This window comes from Amblyraja radiata, chromosome 1 (genome assembly GCF_010909765.2).
Source record: "Amblyraja radiata isolate CabotCenter1 chromosome 1, sAmbRad1.1.pri, whole genome shotgun sequence".
Classification (NCBI taxonomy): Eukaryota; Metazoa; Chordata; class Chondrichthyes; order Rajiformes; family Rajidae; genus Amblyraja; species Amblyraja radiata.
The window spans coordinates 79062312-79086979 of NC_045956.1; positions in this window are offsets into that span (position 1 = coordinate 79062312).

A 24668-nucleotide genomic window follows, 5' to 3' on the forward strand; every position below is an offset into this window, starting at 1 on the left:
ATGTAGCATTTCCAATTCACCAGCTGCCAGGAGTAGGACATCTGGATGCTTTAATCTTCCATTCCAAGAATGGTGAAATAAACTGTATCAACTAAGTCAGCAGAGACTATAACAGCAGAGTGTTTATTTTTGGGACATACCTGATGTTTACAGCCCTGTCTTAGTTTATCTGGGAAGTTTGGAGATTGACTGTATTTTTAAATTAAAGCAGTGAATGTGGTGAAGAAGCAGAATTTTACTTCACAGTGGATGAATGAAGACTGAGCGCAAGTACATAACTTGGAGATACATAGATACATAGGCAATAGGTGCAGTAGGCTTTTTGGCCCTTCGAGCCAGCACTGCCATTTAATGTGATCATGGCTGATCATCCACAATCAGTACCCCGTTCCTGCTTTCTCCCCATATCCCTTGAGTCCGCTAGCCCTAAGAGCTATTTCTAACTCTCTTTTGAATGCATCCAGTGAATCGGCCTCCACTGCCTTCTGAGGCAGAGAATTTCACAAATTCACAACTCTCTGTGTGAAAAGGTTTTTCCACATCTCATGGTAGGGATGGTACTCCCGTGCCTTTGTGAATTGCAGCGATGATTTACAAGGTCTTGGTTTATCAGGCACTGCTGGTAAATCTTTTAGGAGGGTATCCTCCATCTGTGTATAGTACGGATTGTATGAAGGAATCAATGCTGGAGACAGTATGATCAAGGAGGTGGAAGAATGTGTTCTGGACAGGAATTTGAGTCCTTAAATTTCAAAACATTGCACCAAAAAGTTAGCTCAGTACCCTGTTGCTGTTCTTATTCCAGGAATGCTCAACAAATAAATCTCAATAAATTTGCAAAAGAATTGTATTTGCTTCATACATAGCAGGCCTATTTTTTTCTCTTGAGGTTTTCTTCAATTCAAATTCACAGAGATCTACCCCATCAGCCTATTTGCAAGTACATTAAAATTCAAGTAAAACCAAACTGCTCAGGGGAGTGGAATGCCAGTTCAGTTGAGATGTGAAACAAGAGATAGTTTTTATGGTTGTTCATTTATCATCTACTTGATTTTCTTTTGGATTAACTTCAATAGGTTGGGGACCCAAGTTCAAAACAGGTACCTATCTGCCTGTTATCCCCAAGCACCAAGATGTTATGGTAAAATGCAGATTAGGGTTTAATGATCAATCTTTCCATGACACCACTAAATAAAGGTTAAATTCCCTTTGGGGATTAGAGAAACAGGGTTTACTAAAAAAAAACATACACTTATAATTTCCCAAATTATTTTCTAAGCACAAATCTAAAACAAATTGAATGCAGCAATACTGCAATTTTAACAAGGGAGAATCCAATATTAATATAATTTAGAATGCCGTATCCTGTAATGGATTTGAACAAACATGGCCTGTTCAGATGCATTTCAGGTTGGTGTCACAGAACAAATCTACTTTATCAACAGACATCATATTTTACATTGTAGTCTTATTATATAAAACCACTTATATAAAACCACTTCAAACAGGAGCAGTTTTTCAGCTTTTCTTAACCTCTGATGCCCTGGCATTCCTTCTTGATATACATCAAAGGTTGTAACCTCTGTACTTTAGTAAAGAGGACGCATTAGAAAATTGCAAACAATTCCTTCCAGCAGTCTCCTTCATGCCATGTAACGTTGCTGAGATGGCAGTGTCTAAAGTGGGTGGTGTTATCTATATTACTAAATCTCTGTTCTTGACCGCTTTTGGCCATCTGTGCTGTGATTTCCAAGAGAACGCCGCCACCTATGGCCTTCATTTTTGGCCACCTCGCTCAGAGCCCCCCTCCGCCGCATGTGTGCCGAGGATTTTTCCCGTCGATGAAAAATGACAGAGATATTATGTTTTTACAAAATTCCCCATTCTCTCTTCAAGATGGAGGAAGGCAGAGGGTCACGTTTCTCTGAGCTGTGAATAACACTGAACACATGTCTACTCAAATGTAAGTGTCCTTAGTGGTTCTAAAATGCTTGCAGAATGTGTCTATTGGTTCTAAAATGTTTGCAAAAAGTGTCTATTGGTTCTAAAATGTTTGCAAAAAGTGTCTCTTTCGGTTCTACAATGCTTGCAGAATGTGTCTCTATTGGTTCTAAAGCTCGCAAAAAAAGGTCTATTGGTTCGAAAACTTGCAAAACAATGTCTATTGGTTCTAAAGCTTGCAAAAAAAAATGACTATTGGTTCTAAAGCTTGCAAAAAATGTCTATTGGTTCTAAAGCTTGCAAAAAAAATGTCTATTGGTTCTAAAGCTTGCAAAAAAAAATGTCTATTGGTTCTAAAGCTTGCAAAACATGTCTATTGGTTCTAAATCTTGCAAAAAGTGTCTCTATTGGTTCTAAAGCTTGCAAAAAATGACTATTGGTCTAAAGCTTGCAAAAAAATGACTATTGGTTCTAAAGCTTGCAAAAAGTGTCTCTATGGTTCTAAAGCTTGCCAAAAAAATGTCTATTGGTTCTAAAATGCTTGCAAAAAATGTCTGTTGGTTCTAAAGCTTGCAAAAAAAATGTCTATTGGTTCTAAAATGGTTCATACTAGCACTCCAGAAAGCTCCCCCCCCCCACCCCCCCCCCCCACTGGTCAGCAAAATTGGAAGTGGTGCAGAGGTGGAATATTGCGTTGGGGGACCAGCCCTCCCGTGTGAAACTGGGACCCAACGGGTCCCACTTAGTCTAGTGGTTATTATATATCAGCTGTGTCTCATTTGGAAGCCAGCACTGACACTGGAAGGAAGGGTATCATTCAAAAGGAGACATGACATTTTGGGTAGAAAGAGGAGATGTTCTGGATTTACCTAACTTTTTTCACAAACAACCTCTTCCTCCACTGTTGCTTAACTTTTGTCAATTATCCTTAACAGGAATGAGAGATCCATTGATGTTCTGGTGAATGGGTTCATCATTCATTTGCCTAATCCTAAAATAAAGTGAGCACTGTTTCAGTGTGGTTTGGATGTCAGCCAAGCACTGGGGGTGAATGATTGTAGGCAATCAACGCCACTTGAGGTGAATCACCAGAGGCCCTCAGAAATGTTTCTAAATCGAGCTACTGCAAATGGAAATAATAATCTGTGATCTGCACAGCATTGTGAGCCCTGGAATTGCAAAACCCTGTAGCAAATTAGCAGCCAAGAGCCCCATTGCTGTTGTTATTTCCAGAATGCATACAAAATAGACAAACTCTTGTCAATTGCAATGGAATTTGCTTTTGCTCCAGCAATAATAGATCTACATTTTATATTTGAGCATTACTTAGAATGTGAGCTGCAGGTTTGTTCCTGGAAAATGTCGTAGGGTGTGTGGTAAAGGAAAAATCTGAAACATAATCTGTACTAATGGTCAGCTTGCATCGATGGATAATGCAAGAAGATGTCAGGTGTGGGAGAGCATGACAGTGAGATCCAGGAGCCAAAATCACTCCAAAATCCATCTCACAACTTTGCTGAATAATTCACTATGAATCCTTTAAATAATGATTGTTCACTACATTCTGTGATTGCCAGTGGAAACCATGCCTTTCCATTTAAAATTACCTTTGGTTTATATCTTTGGGCTTGGATCTCCCATTTTCTGTCATAATAAAATTCTCATTTCTAATTTATGACCAACTGCTTAATTTGATGTCCAGACTAAAATGAGCGAAGATAGCTCTGAGATTTTACATAACGATTTTGATCACACTGATAAGTGGGACAGCTGTGAGATGGAATGTCAGTTCCTTACTTTTTACAGACTCTTTGTGGAATTAAGAACTATGAATTATGAACTGTTAATTTTACATAACTGGACATGGGGCACTTCCTAAAGCTGATTAACAGCTTCACAGTAAAGATAACTTGGGGCGGCATGGTGGTGCAGTGGTAGAGTTGCTGCCTTATAGCACCAGATCCGGGTTTGATCCTGACAACGGGTGCTGTCTGTACAGAGTTTGTACATTCTCCTCATGACCTGTGTGGGTTTTCTCCGGGTGCTCTGGTTTTCTCTGGGTGCTCTGGTTTCCTCCCACACTCTAAAGAGGTACAGGTTTGTTGGCTAAGTTGCTTGGTAAAATTGTAAATTGTCCTTCCTGTGTGTGGGATAGTGTTAGTGTGCAGGAATTGCTGTCGGCGCAGACTCAGTGGGCCTTAAGGCCTGTTTCTGCACTGTATTTCTAAACTAAACAAAACTAAATAACTACATTTAAAGCCCGAATATTGGCAAAATACAAAGTTGGACTGAAATTACAGTGGAGTGTAGGCGCATTATAACTTAACGACAGGTGTCCCAAATATGAACTCATTCTTATCACAAAAGAAATGTACACCAGAGAGAATTTTGCACCAGTGGTAAATTTAGAGATGATTGCATGGTGATGGGATTATTCAGGCATAGGATTTATTTTTCTTGTACGGTCTGGGTGCAGGGCCATGTCTCGAAAGAGATTACATTTAAAAAAAATTTATTTGCTGCATTTTATTTAGCATTTTTGCAGTCTACCAAATGTCCACATTCAGAGCTTCTGGGAGCATTACAGATGTGCTAAATATAAAAGCAGAAGTAGATGCAAAGTCTTTGATATGACTTTGCAAGGTTCGGTTCTTTTAATTAGGGATCTAAAAATGGAAATTAGCACGTTTGTCCATGAATTGAAACTTTTTGTAAAATCCATTTGCGGATATTGTTACATGCTAGCATATTCCACACGCATAGCGCAATTTGAGTTTACAATCCCTGAGGGATGTCAGTGCTGCCAGCTCTGAGGGGGTGATGATTTAACTATTCTAACATCAATTTTCTGCAAGGGCAATACATTTATTATCAGTAATAGATATAAAAGGTAAGTCAGTATTTCTAAAGCAAAACTTCAAAGCATGGGTGAACAATTGAATTATGCTCAACTCTATTTTCAGCTCTTTAATAAACAAAGTAGCCCAGGTACATATTTACTAAGAATGGAAAAAAAACCCATTCATGTTACATTGATATCAAGCAAGATTTTGGCAAAAAGAACCTTGAAAGTAGGAGCATAACCATCCACTCATGACATTATTGCATTACCCTTCACTGATTGAGAGGTCAGAGTGACTTGAAACTTAACTGCATGTCTGTATAAATACCAAGGCTACAAGAATGTCTGAGGATAGATATATCATGGCAAGTGGTTTCCCTCTGATTTACCAACATCTTTCCACTGTCTAAAAGGCACCTTGGGATCATGATGGAATACTCAGCATTTATCTGGATGAGTACAACTCTCACAACGTTTAACACCATGCAGAATAAAACAACTATTTGCACATTGTGGACACAGTATTACAGTTGAGGAATGTGCCGAATGTTCCAACATGTACGAACGTGGATACAAATCCTGGACCAGATCAAGTGTATCCAAGGATGTAAGGGGAAGCTAGAGAAGAAATGGCAGGAATCCTGGCTGAGATAAGTGAATCATCATTAGACAAGAGTGAGGTGTTGGAAAACTGGAGGGTGGCTAATTCTGCACTACTTGTTGAGAAGGGCAGCAAAGAATGAGCTGAGAACTATAGACCAGTGAGACTAATATCTGTGGTAGGAAATGTACTGGAGAAGTCTCTGAGGGATAACATCTATTTGCATTTGGAAAAACTGTGTTTGGTTAGTGATAGTCAGTATAATTTTGTGTGTGGCAGATTGTGTCCCATGAACCTGATTGAGTTTTTCGAAGAAGTAACTAAGAAGGTTGATGAAGACATAACCATAGGCAGAGTCTGTATGGACTTCAGCAAGGCCTTTGATAATATTCCACATGCTAGGCTGTTCTGGAAGGTTAGACGCATGAGATCCGGGGCGAGCTAGCTTACAAAATACAGAATTGACTTCATTGTTGGAAGCAAATTGTGGTGGGGAAGTTGTCTTTGTTTTGGAGGCCTGTGACTAGTGGTGTTCTTCAGGGGCCGATGATGGGCCCATTGCTATTTTTAATTTAAATCAATGGTTTTGATGAGATTTATTGTGGCATGGTTAGTAAGTTTGCAAATAACACTAAAACAGGTAGTATTGTAGATAGTGAAGATGGTTGCAGTGGGATCTTGATCAGTTGGGCAAGAAGGCCGAAGAGAGGCTAATGGTGATGAATTTAGATAAGTATGAGATTTTGTATTTGTGAGGTTAAACCAGGGCAGGCCTTCACGGTGAATGGGGGTTGGGGGGGGGGGGTTCCTCGGGAGTACTGTAGAGCTGAGGGATCAAAGAGCACAAGTATACAGTTCAATGAAAGTGGTGACACACATAGGAAGGATGATGAAGAATGCTATTGGCATGCTGGCCTTCATCAGTCAGGGAATTTTATATAAAAGTTTGGATGTTATATTTCAGTTGTGCAAGATATTGGTGATGTTGCACTTGTAGTATTGGTCACCCTTGTATAGGGAAAGAAGCTGTTAAACTCCGAAGAGTGTAGAGAAGATTTACGAGGATGTTGCCAGGACTCGAGGCCCTGAGCCATGGTGAGAGGTTGTGCAGGCTTGGACTTTATTTCTTGGAGTGCAGGAGTTTGAAGATTGATGTAGTGGAGGTGTTTAAAAATGATGAGGGAAATAGCTAGGGTGAATTTATCTCAGGGTTGGGAAATCAAGAATTAGAGGGCAAAGGTTCAAAGTGAGAGGGAAAAAATGTAATAGGAACCTGAGGGGAAACATTGGCGGGTATAGGGAATGAACTGCCAGAGTAAGTTATTGAGACAGGTGCAATGAAAACATTTAGAATACATTAGGACAAGTACATGGTTAGGAGAGGTTTTGAAGGATAAGGCCAAATGCAGGCAAATGGTGCTCACTTAAATAGGAGTAGCTTGGTTGGCATGGATAAGTTGGGCCGAAGGAACTGTGTCTGTGCTGCATGTCACTATGACTCAGTATGTTCTGGTTTACTCCATCTCCAGAAATACCTAATGCTCTTCACTTGGCCTCTACCCAATTCATAGATAAATTCTGTGTATTCATCTACAGAATACACAGCAGTTATTCACTGGACTATTCCAAAAGCACCATTTGCTTTTGAGACTTCTATCATGAAGAATGACAGGGGCAGCAGTTTTAGGTTTTAGTTGATTATTGTCTCACAATGCAATCAATTTTGAAAATACTGTACCTAAATATGATCAATATAATTCGTACAACAGATGGAGAAAGGGGAAAGATAGAGGCTGCAGAATATACTTTTCAGCAATGTAGCGCACCAGTTCCAGAGACAGAGTCCAATGTCCATAATGGGTTAGAGGTGAATCAACAATACCCTAGTTTATGGAGGGATCAGAAGTCTGATAACAGAGATGAAGAAGCTGTACCAGAGGCGGGCGGTTTGTGTTTTCCAGCTGTTGTATCTTCTGTCTGATGGGGATGGGACAAGTCATATATTATGTTGGCTGCTTTCTTGAGGCAGCGTGAAGTGCAGATGGAGTTGATGGTACGGAGACTGGTCCGTCAGATGGACTGGGCTACATGCACAACTCTCTACAATTTCGTACAGGCTTGGGCAGAGCTATTGTGATAAGAAGCTACAATGCATGATGATAGGATGTGTTCTAAGGTACACCTGAGGAGGTTGGTCAGAGTTATTGGAGACCTGCCAAGCATGCTTAGTCTGCTGAGGAAGTAGAGGTGTTGGTGTGGTGTTTTGGCCATTGGTTGGTCCAGGACATACTATTGGTGATATTTATGCCTATATATATAACGTATAATATATAGCCTGAAGCTCTCGACCATTCCCTCTTCACACCATTGATGCTGATTGGGGCATGTCCTCCTCCACACTTCCTGTAGTCATATCTAACTTCTTCACTTTGATGACACTGAGGGAGAGGTTGTTGTCTTGGCACCAGGTTACTAAGCTCTCAATCTCCTTCGTGTACACTGTCACGTCATTGTTTAATATCTAGCTCACAAAGTGGTCTGACTGAGAACCTGTAGATGGTGTTAGAGCAGAAATTGGCTGCACAGTCATGAGTGTGTAGGGAATACAGTATGGAGTTGAGAACACATGCTGGTAAAGCAGCAGTGTTGAGAATTATTGTGTCGGATATTTGATCACCAGTCATCACTGATTGTGGTCTATTGGTCAGGAAGTCAAGGATCCAATGTCATAGGAGGATGCTGATTTCAAGGCCAAAGTTTTGAGGTTAGTTTGGTGGGATTATGGTGTTGAAGCAAAGGTAAAATCTATAAATGGGAGTCTGATGTAGGTAGCCTAGATATTCTAGACCGATGCCCCAAACACTACACTCACGTTTGCTTGGCTGGGCTGCTCAGGGCCTTCACATGCCTGACAGCATTCTCTCAGATAGTCACCTAATCCTGACCACTTTCACAGCAGGAGATAGCCAGGAGCACCATGGAAGTGATTAAAAAATGTTCTCAAAGCCACCTCGAAAAAATGCAATATATTTTATTGCTGCCTGCCATTGATCTGTTGTGATGGTAGGCTGCCTGGCAGGCTGCAGTTAGTGTGCACCATTACCAGCCTCTTGAAGCACTTCATGTGTCCTACCCCTCTTTACTGCATATGTCGCACCCTATTTGACTTCCCAAAATGCATCATATCACACCAAAGATAGACACAAAGTGCTGGAGTAACTCAGCGGATTAGGCAGCATCTCTGGAGAAAAAGGATGGGGGGCATTTCGGGTCGGGACCCTTCTTCAGATCAGGTTCTGACTTGAAATGTCACCTATCCTTTTTCTCCAGCGATGTTGTCTAACTCGCTGAATTACTCCAGCACTTTGTGTCAATCTTTGGTATGAACCAGCATCTGCGGTTCTTTGTTTCTATATCACCTCACACTTGTCAGGATTAAATTCCATCTGCCACCATTCTTCCCAATTTTCCTTCCGATCAATATGCTGCTGCAGACCTAGATACACGTCTTCGCTATACAGACCATCAATTTCCATGTCATCCACATGACATGATCGTTCCTGAAGATTTTTCATCCTACTTAGAAATTGAGAGTGACATAGAAAATGATGGAATAGACCTGATGTTGAGACTTAAATCAATAAGAAGGGGAATATTGATTCCAATAGCCAACACACAATATCAAAAATTACTGTAAGGTGACAAAGGATAAAAATAAATATCAGAGAAACCAATTCCTGAGTCCTGATACTTTGCTGCTGAATTATAAAGTTTCAACTGTTATCATTCCGACACATTTGTCTTGGTCAATGTGACTCCGCAGGATTGCAATTATAAAACTCAGCAGAGAAAAGCCCAACGTTGATTGCATGCAACGTGGGAATATGTATTTGAGTCTTTTGCTGAAGCTGATTTTGAGGACCAATGTACATATTAAAAAAACCCATAGAAAATTTCTAGGCTATGAAAAAATCTAAAAAAAATGTTCAGTTTAGTTTATTGTCACCTGTACAGAGGTACAGTGAAAAGCTTTTTTGTTGTGTGCTAACCAGTCAGCAAAAAGAGATGAATATGCTGGGATGCAGCGCAAGGTACATAAAGTACAGAAATTATTTGAAACAGTTTCTTCATGTTGTAAAAGCAGTTGTATTCTCCCTGGATTAGAAATTCATCCAGGTCTGCTTTCAGGTTTAAAATAGCTAGCAAGTTGGTGCTCCAGAAACAAACTTTCTAATTCTCATCTGAAATTGTGTTCTACACATGTTTTTGCAGTAAGATATGGATGGTCAATTGGAAATCTAGAGGCAGCCCACCTGATTCACAAAGACAAGTTTGCACCATTCTCTTGCTGGCAGTGCCTTTCAGCTAGATTATTGCAGAAAAAGACAAATGGGAATCTTTGAGTATTCCTGCTGCCCAGCTCCATATTAAAGGAAATTTCAACATGAGCATTTTTCATAGTGGACTCCAGCATTTGTTAGAAGTACCACCATGTACTGAATTTTACTTCGGAGTCACGTGAGTGACTACATGAAGAAGGGCCGTCCATCTGCGTGCGCGTCATTACGTCTGAAAGCAACGCGCGCAACGGACTGGATAGGCACTGCGTCCTCCCAGCCGTTGGGATAGGCGGCAGGTAGGAAAAGTTGAACCACTTACCCTGCGCTTTCTGTTCGGGCTAAAGAATTATTTGTTTTTCAGAGCCCCAAAAAATGTCTAAGAGACGGTCCGCGGGGAAACCAGCTGCCGAAGACCGCAGCATTCCCGGTAGCGGACGACGGTCATTTTCGCCGACATTGCCGCCGGCATCAGAACCGGCAGCAGCAGACTTGGTGCAGGAGGAAAGCACCGTGGTGGTCCCGGTGGGATGTAAAGCCACCCATAAGTCTGCCAGACCCGTAGACTCGGATGAGTCCGGGGAAGAGGGATACCCTCCCTCATCGGGAAGCGTCTGAGGACGACTCTCCCACATGGAGCAGCTTGTGGAGAAGCTGCTCCACAATGATAAACTCCGGAGAAAGGAGCAATATCAGCATGAGTCCCTTCTACAGACCGTGCCAGCAGCCTCATACTCTGGGCAGCAATATGTCTTTCCCATGGAAGGGGGAAGTACATACGGGGATAACCCGGATTCAGAGTTTGGAAGCACAAGGGGGGAACACTCCCAGGGGAGATTGGAGGAAGTACCTCTACAATCACATGGAAGAAACCCTGAACAGGTACCCCCCACCATCTAACTGTGCTTCCCTCAAGGTTCAAGTGGTGAATCGTATAAATTGGGGGCAAATAGGTCCCATCATCAGGAACCAGAACTGAAGTTCCAAAAAGTATTAAACCTGCTGGGGTCTGGAATTACTTCGTTTGCAGGAGGTGTGGAAGGAGGCTTCCTCACTGACCGGGAACAAGATACCATGGCACTGCTATGTAATGCCCGCTTCGAAATAAACTACATTCGGAAAGAGGCAATAAAACCAGCAATAAATTCGAAGTTTGCAGCTCTGTGCAAAGCTAGCGACATCCAGCCCGCAAACTACCTGTTTGGGGAAGACCTGTCAAGACAGGTACAGGACCTGGATGACGAGGTAAAACCGTGCGTCTCATAACAAGAGGTCAGGCCACACCCAGGGGTCCATCCACGAGATTCCACCCCTACAGCTCTCGGTGTTTTACACCTAAAGAGCCAGGCATCGGAGGAAGATTCACACCTGAGTCAAGGTCTTTTTTAGGGGCAGGCCCCAGCAGGCCGACAGTGAGGATGAGGAGAGGGCAACCACCAGCTCTGCTCCCCAAACCTCGCGGACGAAAACCAGCGCCACACCGCCAGTAACAACAGAGGTAAGTCAAACCAGTTCCTCAGGGAACATACCAGACGAACCTCACTTACAGGTGGGGGGAAGGTTAAAATACTTCTTAAAAGAATGGTGTTGGGTTACTAAGGATCCATTCATACTGCACAGTATAGAAGGATTCAAAATTGAGTTCAATTTGAATTCATCACAACCACCAACACATTCTAATATTCGCACATATGTCTTTTCCCAAAAAGAGACAATGAATATACAAAAAGAAATTGAACGTTATCTGACAATAATGTTATTGAGATGTCATACACAGAACCTCACCAATTTATATCCAATTTATTTCCAAAAGAGAAAAAAGATTGAGGGATCCGTATTATTTTGGATCTTACGGAACTCAATACATATGTGCAATATAAACACTTTAAAATGGACAATTTTGGAACAGCAACTCCGTTGGTTTCCAAAAATGGCTATATGGCATGCATCGACCTCAAAGATGCATACTATTCAGTGTCTATTCACAAAGAGTATAGGAGATATTTAAAGTTTACCTGGATGGGTCAATTATGGCATACAAGGCTCTGCCAAATGGGTTGACATCAGCCCCTAGACTGTTTACCAAATTACTGAAACCAATTCTGGGGCTGCTAAGATCTCAAAATCACATAGTCATGGCATATTTGGATGACATTTTCATCTTTGGTGTCACCAAAGAATTGGCAGAAGCAACAGTCAAGGCAACCAAAACCCTGTTTGAAAAACTTGGGTTTCTAATCCATCCAGTTAAATCAAAATTAACTCCTACCAAGGTAATTGATTGCCTAGGATTTACTATCAATACAGTAACCATGTTGGTGATTTTGCCTAAAGGCAAACAACAAGACTTGAGGAAAGCCTGCAATGATCTGATAGAAAAACACAAACCAACTATCAGACAAACAGCAAGTGTAATTGGCAAATTGGTAGCTGCCTTTCCTGCAGTACGCTACGGACCTTTGCATTACCAGCATTTACAGCGGGCAAAGGAACGAGCATTGAAATTGCATGCAGGTCAGTTTGGCAAATCTATGCGGTTACCAGCTGAAGCCATTATTGAACTACAATGGTGGATGGCAAACATAAGACTCAGCTCAAGAAAAATCTTACTTGAGAGCCCATCAGTGTTTCTCCAAACCGACGCAAGCGGTTTAGGATGGGGAGCCACAACAGTCAGGAGCTGTGGAGGCAGATGGAATGAGCAAGAGTCTACTATACTCCAACTATATGGAATCAATTACCTAGAATTGTTGGGGGCACAATATGGGCTCAAGTCTCTCTGTAACAACATGCAACCTGTGTATGTTCAAATTCAGATTGATAACACTACTGCGGTAGCATATATCAATCACATGGGTGGTGTAAAATCTGTATCCTGTGACAGATTATCTAACCTCATTTGGCACTGGTGCATCGAGAGGGATATTTGGGTCACGCCAGTATATCTACCAGGAAGATATAACACAGTGGCAGATGCAAGGTCACGAATGTTTAATGATAATATAGAATGGATGTTGAATCGTACGGTATTCAATGAAATAACTATACGATTTGATCCCACAAAGGCATGGAGGGACAGTACCAAAAAACAGTACGTCACTCATATTAAGAAGTGGGAAGCTTTCTGCCATGCAAACGATATACCATACAACACAGTTCGGATAACGGATGTCTTGGAGTTCCTATCAGCCCTATACTATGACTATAAATTAAGTTATTGCGCAATCAACAGTGCCAGATGTGCACTATCCTCCTATCTGACACTGGAGGCAGGGCACGGGCCGATAGGTACGCACCCCTTCGTAATAAAATTCATGAAGGGAATTTACAATTTGATACTCCCAAGGCCTAGGTACACGGACACATGGGATGTGAGCATGGTACTGACCTTACTTCGTCAGTGGGGACAGCCAATGGCCTTATCTTTGTCAAAACCAACATTGAAAGTGGTTATGCTGATGGCGCTAATAACAGCCCAAAGAGTCCAGACACTACAAAAACTACGAATGGACTATATGACCAGCAATACGAATAACATAACATTCGTTGTTAAGGACCTGATCAAACAGAGCAGGCCAAGAATGCCAGGGATGAAGATCCAGTTCCTGGCATATCCAGAGGACCAACGATTGTGTGTGGTAACACATTTACACCACTACCTGAGAGTCACGGAGAACCTCAGAGGCTCAGAACAATCGTTCCTCATCAGCCACAAGAAACCACACCGAAAGGTGTCAACACAAACTATCTCCAGATGGTTAAAGGAGGTAATGGTGGTAGTGGGAATAAATACTCATATCTTTAAATCTCACTCCACCAGGGCTGCACCTACGTCGGCAGCAAGAACGATGGACGTGCCCCTTGATGACATCCTAGCGGCTGCAGGATGGGTGAACGAAACAACGTTCCAGCAATTTTATAACAAACCCATTATCGGACCAGGGGTATTTGCTCGTGCCATCTTAAGTTCTGTTACCTAGTTTTCCCACAGGTTCGGAGGGGAAGCTAATAAAACATTTATTTTTCTTTATTTTAAAGCATCAGTGTCTTTACTAACTACGTTATGCCTGAATGCTTTAATAATACTCTCATCCATGGTCAATCCATTCAGTGTGTGATGCCTGGATTCGTAACCGGCGTGAAATCACAGAGCTTTGAAATCTTCACGTAGTCACTCACGTGACTCCGAAGTAAAATAATAAGATTAAACGAGAACTTACCAGTTTGAAGTTTGATCTTGATTTTATGAGGAGTTACGATGAGCGATTACGTGCCCACCGCTCCCACCCTCATATTATCAAGGTCATATGGAAGTTCTAGTTTTTCACAATCTTACTATTCTCAGGTCTTCTTTTTGATCTGTGATTTAACGCCGCTGCTTTGAAGATTGACGCGCACGCAGACGGACGACCCTTCTTCACGTAATCGCTCATCGTAACTCCTCATAAAATCAAGATCAAACTTCAAACTGGTAAGTTCTCGTTTAATCTTACTATTAAACTAGCATAGTTGCACTGCCGTAGAATTTACTTCCTTGCAGCGCCAGAGACCCAGGTTCGATCCTGATTTGGGGCACTGTCTGTACGGAGTTTTTACGTCCTTCCCTTGACTGCATGGGCTTTCTATGGGTACTTTGGTTTCCATCCACATTCCAAAGGTGTGCAGGTTTCAAGGGAGTCAAGGGATATGGGGAGAAAGCAGAAACGAGGTACTGATTCTGGATGATCAGCCATGATCATATTGAATGGCGGTGTTGGCTCGAAGGGCCGAATGGCCTACTCCTGCACCTATTGTCTATGTTTCTATGTTTGTAAGTTAACTGGCTTCTGTAAATTGTCAGTGGTGTGCAGGATAGAACTAGTGAACGGGCGATTGTTGGTCAGAGGGACTGTTTCCACGCTATCTCTGAACTAAACTAAATTAAACTAAACTAAACTAAACTAAACTAAGCCTTGCTTAGCATTAATAATGGAAAGAGGAACAGGCAGTGTCCCCCTGCACTCCACCTGATCTCACTCAATAACATATTCAAGGATCAAATGCAAGGGCAAAGACGTCTAAATATCAATCTGAGCATGTAGTGTGGAATGAACTACAGGTACCCTTGAGAAGTAAGGCATTCTATCCTCAAATTAACTTGTTTTTGCTCTTGAGTTCAGCCGGGTAATAATGGACATGGTGTTAAAATTCATCCTCTTTTGTACATACAAAAGACTAAGATGCTATATGTGTATTAAACTGCACTTCTGAAATCACTGTTCTGTTGAAGTCATTGAATTTGAGAAGTATGTTTTAATACACTCATCTGATTGTATCGTACACATGTTCCAGAGGGGGATATTTTGCACCCTCCATCATTCATCAGCCCCAACGATTTAATCAGTGGAGGGCACTAATGATGATAGGAGACTTGATCCTAGCACTTACAGCAATGATTCATGACAAAGTATCCTTGAAAGGAGAAGAGTGAGTGGGAATATGCTAGACATGCGTAAAGATTCAAAAACAGACCATTAATATCCAGGAAAAATTGATGGTGTTAACTACTGAGTAATATTATACAGAATGGGGACAGCATAAGAGAATGTAAGAGTTCTTTCAATATATCTATATAAAGTCTCAGGGAGCCACAGTGGTGCAGCGGTAGAGTTACTGCCTTACAGCGCTTGCAGCGCCGGAGACCTGGGTTCGATACCGACTACGCATGCTGTCTGTACTGAGTTTGTACGTTCCCCCTACGACCGTGTGGGTTTTGCACCGAGATCTTCGGTTTTCTCCCACACTCCAAAGACGTACAGGTATGTAGGTTAATTGGCATGGTATAGGTGTAAATTGTCCCAAGTGTATATAGGATAGTGTTAATGTGTGGGGATCGCTGGTCGGTGCTGACTCGGTGTGCCAAAGGGCCTGTTTCCGCACTGTACCTCTAAACTAAACTAAACAAATATGAAACTGATTGACACAACAACCATCAGAAGAGCACATCTCTAAAATGTCCAAAACAAAATCCAGGCCGTCTGTTGGTAGACAGGATCCAGTGTTGTTAGAAATACTCCAACAGATTGCAATAAATAACTGGGTAGGATGGCCTGAAGTTATTCTCCTGCCTGAAACACTTACTGAGGTTCTGCATTCAATGCCTTTGGATATAAATTCACTCTGTTTGTCTTTTATCATGAAAATAATTTTGCTTCCCAGTACACAGAAATTGTTGGCGTTGCAGACAGTGAAGAAGGCTGTCAAAGATACAGTAAGGTATAGATCAGTTACAGGTGGGGGGCAAAGAAATGGCATTTAGAGTTAAATCTGGCCAAGTGTGAAGATCCTTAACAATATTGATATACCGAGAGATCTTGGAGCCCAAGTCCATAGGTCCCTGAAAGTAGCACACAAGTCAACAGAGTGGTAAAGATGGCATGTCATATCCTTGTCTTCATCAGGCAGGGTATTGAATATAAGAATCAGGAAGTCACATTGCAGCTTTATAAAATGTTGGTTTGGCCATATTTAGAGTATTGTGTGCATTTCTGGTCACCCCATTACAGGAAGGATGTGGAGGCCTTGGAGAAGGTGTAGACGAGGTTTGCCAGGATGCTGCCTGGATTAGAAGATATTACTTATAAGGAAGGTTGGACAAACTTGGATTGTTTTATCTGCAGCGTGGGAGATTGAGGGAAGACATGGTAGAGTTTCTAAAACTATGAGAGGCATAGATAGGATAGACAATCAGATTGGAGAATTTCCCAGTGTGGAAATGCCAAAAAACATAGGGCGTTAGCTTTAAGGTAAAATGGGGAAAGTTTACAGGGAATTTTTGGGGGAAAGTTTTTTACACAAAGAGTGGTGAGTGGCTGAAACATCCAGGGATTGTGTTGAAAAAAAATATGACACTGAGTTTAAAAGGCTTTTAGATATGCATGTGAACACGCAAGGAATGGAGGGATATGAAGCACATGCATGCTGAATGGATTAGTTTAATTTGGTATAATGTTCGACACAAACATCATGGGATAAAGGGCCTGTTCTTGTGCTGCATTGTTCAATGTTTAAAAACCTATTTAAGCTCAGTAAACTGACTACAGGATTTCCCTTCAAAATGACATTTTCTTATCGCAAAGGATAACTGACTAAATAAAAAAAACACTACAGAGTAAGTCAGCTATTTCTCACAGTGACTGCATCTACAATTTGATTATCCTGTGTCACTTTAGCAAAACTTTTGACTGCCTGAATCTGACGTGTGCAAAAACAAGAAGACAAATGGATGTCCAAATGAAAATTAATCGAATAAAATGACACCACGGGGGACAGACTTAAAAAAGTACAATTTTCTTTTTCAATATAAATGTGGATCTCCTGAAAGCAGCAGGGAGGTGTGAGATAAAAATAAAGAACAATAACACAGGTGACAAAATGAGTACAAGCCACATTTTAGCACAGACCTGTGGCAGTAGCCAGCTGTTCATCAAAAGCTCTAATGTATTGATTCGAGCCTGGCCATTGTCGAGTGCATTCTCAATCACAACATGTTCAAAACAAATTCCTGCACTGCCGAGGAGATTCAGCATTTCCCCACTTAGCCTTTGAATAAAAGCACCAGTTTTGTGTTCCGGTTTGGAACAAAAGAATCACAGATGGTCTTGTTTTGCTTTTGCAGCTGAGAGTAGCCTTGGTTTTAATCGCTGATTATCATCCCAATGTTCAACAAGTAATGGGAGCTGCAAGGTGGAACCAAACCCCCAGCTGTATTTGTGTACAGATTTTGAAGGAAGCAAGTGCTAAAATTATTTTCTCTTTAAAATAAGTTCAATTTTCTTAATTGACAGTGACGCTAAACGTGCTTCCATTTTAATGTTCATCATCCACAAATGTTCTCTTCACAGGGAGACAGACAGAAATGAAATGTCCAGTCCTATTGGCCACATCATTGCTCTTCTCGCACGCAGATTTACTTTTTGCTTTAAACGTTCACCTTGAGGAAGTTTGAGGCCATTCGGGTTTAACTCTGACCATCATCTTGTTTATGTGACTCTGATAATAGCTGTTAGTGCATTGAGTGGCACAGTGTTTGGGGTGACACAGTGGTGCTGTGGTGCACTAACTCAAATTGCTTTTGTAAACAGGAAGTTCCTCAGATGTGAATATTGCTTTATTATACAGTTTATTTTGAAAATGATAAAAAATTAAAGATTTGGACAATTAAACATCTTATGCAGACATGCAAAGGGCAGAGGAAAGGAAAAGGCAAGGTAGACACAAAATGCTGGAGTAATTCAGCGGGACAGGCAGCATCTCTGGAGAGAAGGAATGGGTGACGTCGAGACTCTTCTTCAGACTGCAAGGAAAAGGTCAATTAGTCTGTCAAGATAGATTGAAAGATACAGCATGGAAACAGCCCACTGAACGCACACTAGTTCTGTTATCTAATTTTCACCTAATAGGGGTAATTTTACAATTAGCTTAGACACCCCCATGTCTATGGGATGTAGAAAAGCAGAGGACATGGAGAAAACTCATGGAGAAAGCCACAGGGAGAACGTGAAAACTCCACACAGACAACACCTGATGTCAGGGGTGATCTCAGGTGTCTGGCGCTGTGAGTCAGAAGTTCTACCAGCTGCCACATTATTGTGCTGCCCTGATTCAACCAATCATGGATGATCTATCAAATAATTTCATTAATTTCCCGTTATCCCCAGATGCTCTTGATAAACAAAATTCTCTCAGACATGAAGTGAACAGTTGACCAAGCATTTTTTTTTTGCCATTTGAAGAACAGAATTTAAAACATTTATCAGATCATTTTCTAATTGGTAATCTATCCTCTTTTACCCTGGACAGATCAGATATACTGTTTCTCTATCTGACCTCTCAGTTCTGCTAAATATTTCTAACTCTGGTCATATCATCCTTAATGTTCATAATTCTGAGGCGAGCAGAATTTTTTTTTCCACATCTGAAGTTTAGCTCAGAGTCAATTGTCATTCTGGTAAATACTTGATCTTATGTCAGCCAGGTCTGTCCACTTTTCCTATTCTGAGTTGCCCAAACTTGCTCCCAGTGCTTCAGTTGTCGTACAACCAGTACCATTTATCACTCCAGCATGGTTTTAATAAGGTACAGTGCCACCAATAAAGCTTGCTTAATTGAGGCACGTTTTCTTCAATAGCACAGATGCAGTGCAATCTCAAAGAGGCAACATTTCTTTGTTGCCCAACATCCTTCACATTCTCTGGAACAATATCTGAGAGTGGAGCTGCTGCCCTGCTTCCATGCTTATGATTTTCTCTTCATTCAGCAATAAAGAAGCAGCATCTTGAAAATTGAAGTTTGATGAGAGATCTAACTATTTCTCGTAAAGCTACCAATGGCCCTACTGCTGCCTACCCATCATCCACAAGCACAATGCCAGGAACCAGCTGTGGAGCCAACGCAGAAAATAATATATTTGATACAATTATATTGTGTCTACCTTAGTTTTAATTTAGCTTAGTTTAGTTTAGAGATACAGCGTGGAAACAGGCCCGTCGGTCCACTGAGTTTGTGCCGACCAGCGATCCTGCCCACTAACACTCTCCTATACATAGGTATGTTGCAAAGCCTACCTGAAGCGTCGTTGAAGATCTGCCGCTGAGGTTGTGCGCGATTTTGGCGCCGTTTAGAGGGGGCGGGTTTAAAACACGATTTTCTCTAAGCTGTTCCAATCAAAAATGTTCAGCCTAGTTAATTATTAACGAAAAATCGCTGATAGACCCCGTCGCAAAAGCTATTATTAGGTTTAAAGGCCTTGAATAATAGTTATAGTAGTTTAAAAATCAATCTTTAAACCCGCGACCGTCAGCAACCGCAGGGTCTCATAAAGAAAATAGCAGAAGTTAGGTTGTATATTTTTACATTAAAAAGGGCTTCTAAAGATCCTTTTATACAAAATTTAATATTGCAAGTAGCTCAATTTGGGCCCATTATATCGCGCAGTATTTTTCTCGGCATTTGAGGCACAAATCTACCGCAATGTGAACGTTCTAAACCAGCGCGTTCCACAGGGACCCACTGGAAAGCTGATTTAAATGGGCATTTATTTACAGCAATTGAACACTGAATTCCTTCCATTTGGCCTATAAATTAATGTAAATGAGATTTAAAAATCATGTTTTATTGTGAATTATTTGTGAATATTATTTGGACATTTAGGCTATTTAAAAATGTTAATCATTTATTAAGAAATGGATAGATGTTTAGATCTAGTAATTGAAGTCTGAAATTAGCTACAATTAGGTAACTAACTAATTATATGCTTTAATTTCAGGTCATCCAAGTAAGATTATTTTATATTTGTTTCAGAATGCTTCAATCTATGATAACTGAAAATTTCATTCAGTTCTCTTAATTTTTAAGAAAGTTATGGGCTTTTGACTGTTCACGATCACAACTTTTTTGTTATGTCCATAGAAAATCAATAGGGAACAAGATGCTCATTTCCGAGTATGAAAATGGCCATAACTTTTTAAATACTTGAGATATGAAAGTGAATTAGATGTCAAATTAAACTTATTTTTATGCTTTATCTGATGGGATAAATTACAGACTTGATTTTTAAAATCTCAAAATTTTGTAACATTGCTACTATACACACTAGGGACAATTTACAATTATACCTAGACAATTAACCTACTAACCTGGGCATCTTTGGAGTGTGGGAGGAAACCAGTGATCCCGGAGAAAACCCATGCAGGTCACGGGGAGATTGTACAAACTCCGTGCAGACAGCAATCATAGTTAGGGTCGAAACCTGGTCGCTGGCGCTGTAAGGCAGTAATTCTACCGCTGCGCCAACATGCCACAACTGCACCTGTCGGTGATCTTGCCACTTTAGCATCTTTAAGCGACAATTAAGAACAATGGATGTCTCAGCTGCTCTGGCCCAATACAGTCTCACAATCCCTAACCTGTGGAGAATCGTAAAGGGCCTGTCCCACTTAGGCGATTTTTTCGGCGACTACAGGTGACTAGGCTGTAGTCGCGGGGTGACGCCTGTATGGTCGTGAGTCCACTCCTCAAGTCGCCTAAAGAGTCGTAACTTTTTTCTTGTCGCCGCTGGATTTCGAAATGTTCAAAACTTTTCGGCGACTGTGGGCTTGACGTAGCTTGTCTTCTCCTGTCGAAGGTGCTGTCGTAGGTTGTCGCCAGGATGACGCAGGTTGTCGCCAGGTGACGTCGGTTGTCGCTGAGTGATGACGTTGGTGAATTCCATTGGCGACTACCTTCGTCAACCTATGCCAACCAGCGACAGGTACCGGTGACTGAATTGTCTTCAGTTGTCTTCAGTTGGCGCTGACAGGGTCGTAGCTTGTCGCGGGTGACGTAGGGTGACTTCGGTTGTCGTAGGTTATCGCCTGTGTGGTCGTAGGTTGTTGCCTGCGTGGTCGTAGGTGGTCATACGTGGACAACCTAAGTCACGAAGAATTGGGTCGCCGGTTGTCGTAGCTTGATGTAGCTTGATGTCGACTAGGTGGTAGGTTGTCGTAGACATTCTTGTAGGGGGAGTCCAGTCGCCGGTTTTTCCGTGACCTGCTACGACTGTGACTGTCGCCGAAAAAATCGCCTAAGTGGGACAGGCCCTTAATGCACTCAGTCCACAGCCTCGTCAAACCATAATCCATTGCTTTGTTCTTTTCCAATTGAACATTCAGTCCTCTTGATTCATTTAATTACACTTTGCTTGTAGAAGGTAAAATCAAAATTTCAGAAGAAAAATTAATCTGCCACGAATGACAAAACAGTGTCTCTATTTTTTAAGCTCTCTTTTTTTCTTTCTCATCTCTGGCACCCTACGCAAAATAAAGATAAGCCATCGTGTAATGGTATTCGTGACTTCAGGCAACTTTGAAGTGCTTACAGTCAATTAAGGAAGTCTGTAATTGCTGTAATGTGGTAAACAAGGCAAACACACACAAACAACGTGATAATGGTCAGAATAGGTCAGTGCAAATGTTAGACACAAAATGCTGGAGTAACTCAGAGGGACAGGCAGCATCACTGGAGAGAAGGAATGGGTGATGTTTTGGGTCGAGACCCAAATGTTTCATGGGTTTCTTTCTACACTATGTCTCATCCACAGTAAGGCAGAGCAATCTCTCCTTCTAACAACAATTTTTTTTTAGCTCAAATACCTTCCTGCACATCTCCATTCAGCTTTCCCCCTCTCATCTTATAACTATGCACAATAGTGTTGGACATTTCCACCCTGGGTAAAATATTCTGACTCTCTACCCTATCTATGCCTCTCAATATTTTATATACTTCTATCAAGATTCTCCTCACTTAATTCTATGTTCACCCACTTTCGCATCCACTCCTGCATTAGGAAGTGGTTGCTTTCCCAGAAAATACTCTGTATCATGTATTTTCATTATGCAAAACTAAGTCACCTGTGCACATGTTAAGAAGAGTAACATGAAAAAATAATGCATCTTTTCACATAAATGTCATAAGAGAAAATTTTATTTTGTGTCTCAAATATTTTGATGCTGATTTGGGAATTCTGTAGGGGAAGATATCCAATGCCTGGACAGCTGTAACACTGAGGTTGTCCGTAATTCATCGTTGAGCACAAAACTGTTGTTCTATACGTTAGTTTTTCTTGCCCCCCCCCCCCCCCCCCCCACCACACACACACACACGCACACACACAGAGCGCATTCCAGGCACTCAACACCCTCTGTGCATAAAACTTGCGCTGCATATCTTTAAATGTTGTTCTATTCACTATGCCCACTAGTCTTTGGGAAAAAGATTCTGACTGCATTCTCTACCTATGCATCATAATTTTATATACTTCCATCCAGTGGTGGACTGGCCAGGGTGTCAGCTTGCCCGATGGCAAGTGGGCCCCTGATGAAGTGGGCCCCCTATATCAAGTGAGCCCCTGATGAAGTGGGCCCCCTTTGTCTCCTGGCAACCAATATTTCTAGACCCAGTCCGCCACTGCTTCCATCAGATCTCCCCTCAACCTCCAACATTTTAACATTCCAGATCTTGCTTTAGATCTTCAGTTCAAGGTGCTAAACCAAATTAATCTCTGCTTGCTCAAGCCCTGATATCGATATCAAATGTGTTCAATGTTGTTAAATGCAAACATTAGGCGAATGTGAAATATAGAAGAATGTCTCTGCTAAAGGTCTTGTGAATGAATTACAATACTGAGAATGAACATAACTTCAGCAAAGGAGATTTGTTTCGGCCCTTCTATGTCAGGATCTGGTTTCCTGTTTATATTCAGTGATAATTCCATCAAAATTTCCATCATCATCAACAGCTCCAAAATCTAATTTTGTTTTCAAAACAATTAATATATAGCAGCTTAATCGTTGCAGTGGCTAAACAGGATATGTTGGTATTGGTCAGGATTGTTTTTTTCTCCGAGACACATTGTGTGGAATTGAAGTCCCTTCACATAATTTGGAATCTACGGGAGTATCTATGCCAATCAAATCATCTAGAGATTTTCCTCACTCTTCTCTTTTACTCTGACAGCTCTCAACATGGAACATAAAAATAACTGCTGAATGTTTTTATTGGATCACATGGTGCATTTGAGAAACACAGAGGCTTTGAACAAAGAATTGCAAACTTAAGGAAGAAAATGATTATTTAATCAGCAAAAAAGCTAAGAGGACTTTAGGTTTGAGAGTTGTTCTATCTGTGAAGTGGATTCCTTCATTGATATTTTTCTGGTTTGTTTGTGCAGCAGCATTTACCATTTGACAAAAATAATCTTCAATATTAAATGTAAGCAAATTGCTCAATTATTATTGTGTAAAGACAGCGTAACATTAATTTCAGAAATAGAAGCATTATTATGTCAGTCAGTTTGCTGTTGCTTTCATGTGAGGTGATAAGTGTTGGGTGCTAAAAGATGATTTGTGGTTATCCTTGAACTGTAAATGGAGGGAGTATAATGAAAATGTTTGTGTGTAAATTTCTCTGCTTGAAAAGCCTCCAGCAAATATGTTTGAGTTAATGATACTTTTGGAGCCAGCTATTGACATAAAAGCAATTGCAAAGTATACATTTAATGCGGAAACAATTCTGATATTGTGTGGACTTTACTGCTGCTGCATTCAGAAAGCCGATGTCAGCTATTTTGAAGGTCAAGATTAGGATGGGCATATTATTCATTGTTCAGCAAGAACCTTTAACATATAATGAATTTGTTATTAATTAATATGATTAATTAATCTTCAAAAACATTTTTTTTTCATTGGGCATTATTGCTCAACTGATGCAGATTATACACCAGTTAAACTTGCATTAATGCATCTCTTCAACAATAATTATTGCATAGCCATCAATATATAATCTGGTTTTCCATCCTTTTATGTTCCACAATGATAAATGAACAATAAAAATAAACTAAAGAGTAAACAATTTGACTGCTTTAGAGTGACAGCTCTACAGTTAATAATAAGCAATTTATCGTGAATTGCTTCAGCCCAATACAAACATTTTCCGAAGCTTCTTTTATGGGATAAATGTGAATTGAGAAGCAGACTGCTGACAGCTTATGATTTTGTGCCTAACTTTTCACACAAATGTCCTTTGTGAACTGACCCACTTAGAACAAATGCCAATAATTTCATTGTCACAGATGTTGCAGACGAAAATTAATCTATGATACAATATTAAATAAATTGACCAATGCAGCAGCATTCAGAAGCTAGTATATATTTTATGAATGTTCATTTCATCTTTGTAATAACATTTAACTTCAAGTGAAATTTGGTTAAATCAATAAATTGTTAAAATAATATTGGAAAAAATGTACTGTTCTGAAAAATACAGTTTTGCGCAGATAGCTGATTATCAGCAAGCAGAGTTTACTAGCTTTGGAAGTATGCTGCCATTTACTTTGTTTAGTTTGATTGCTGTCAATATTTTTTGAAGTATA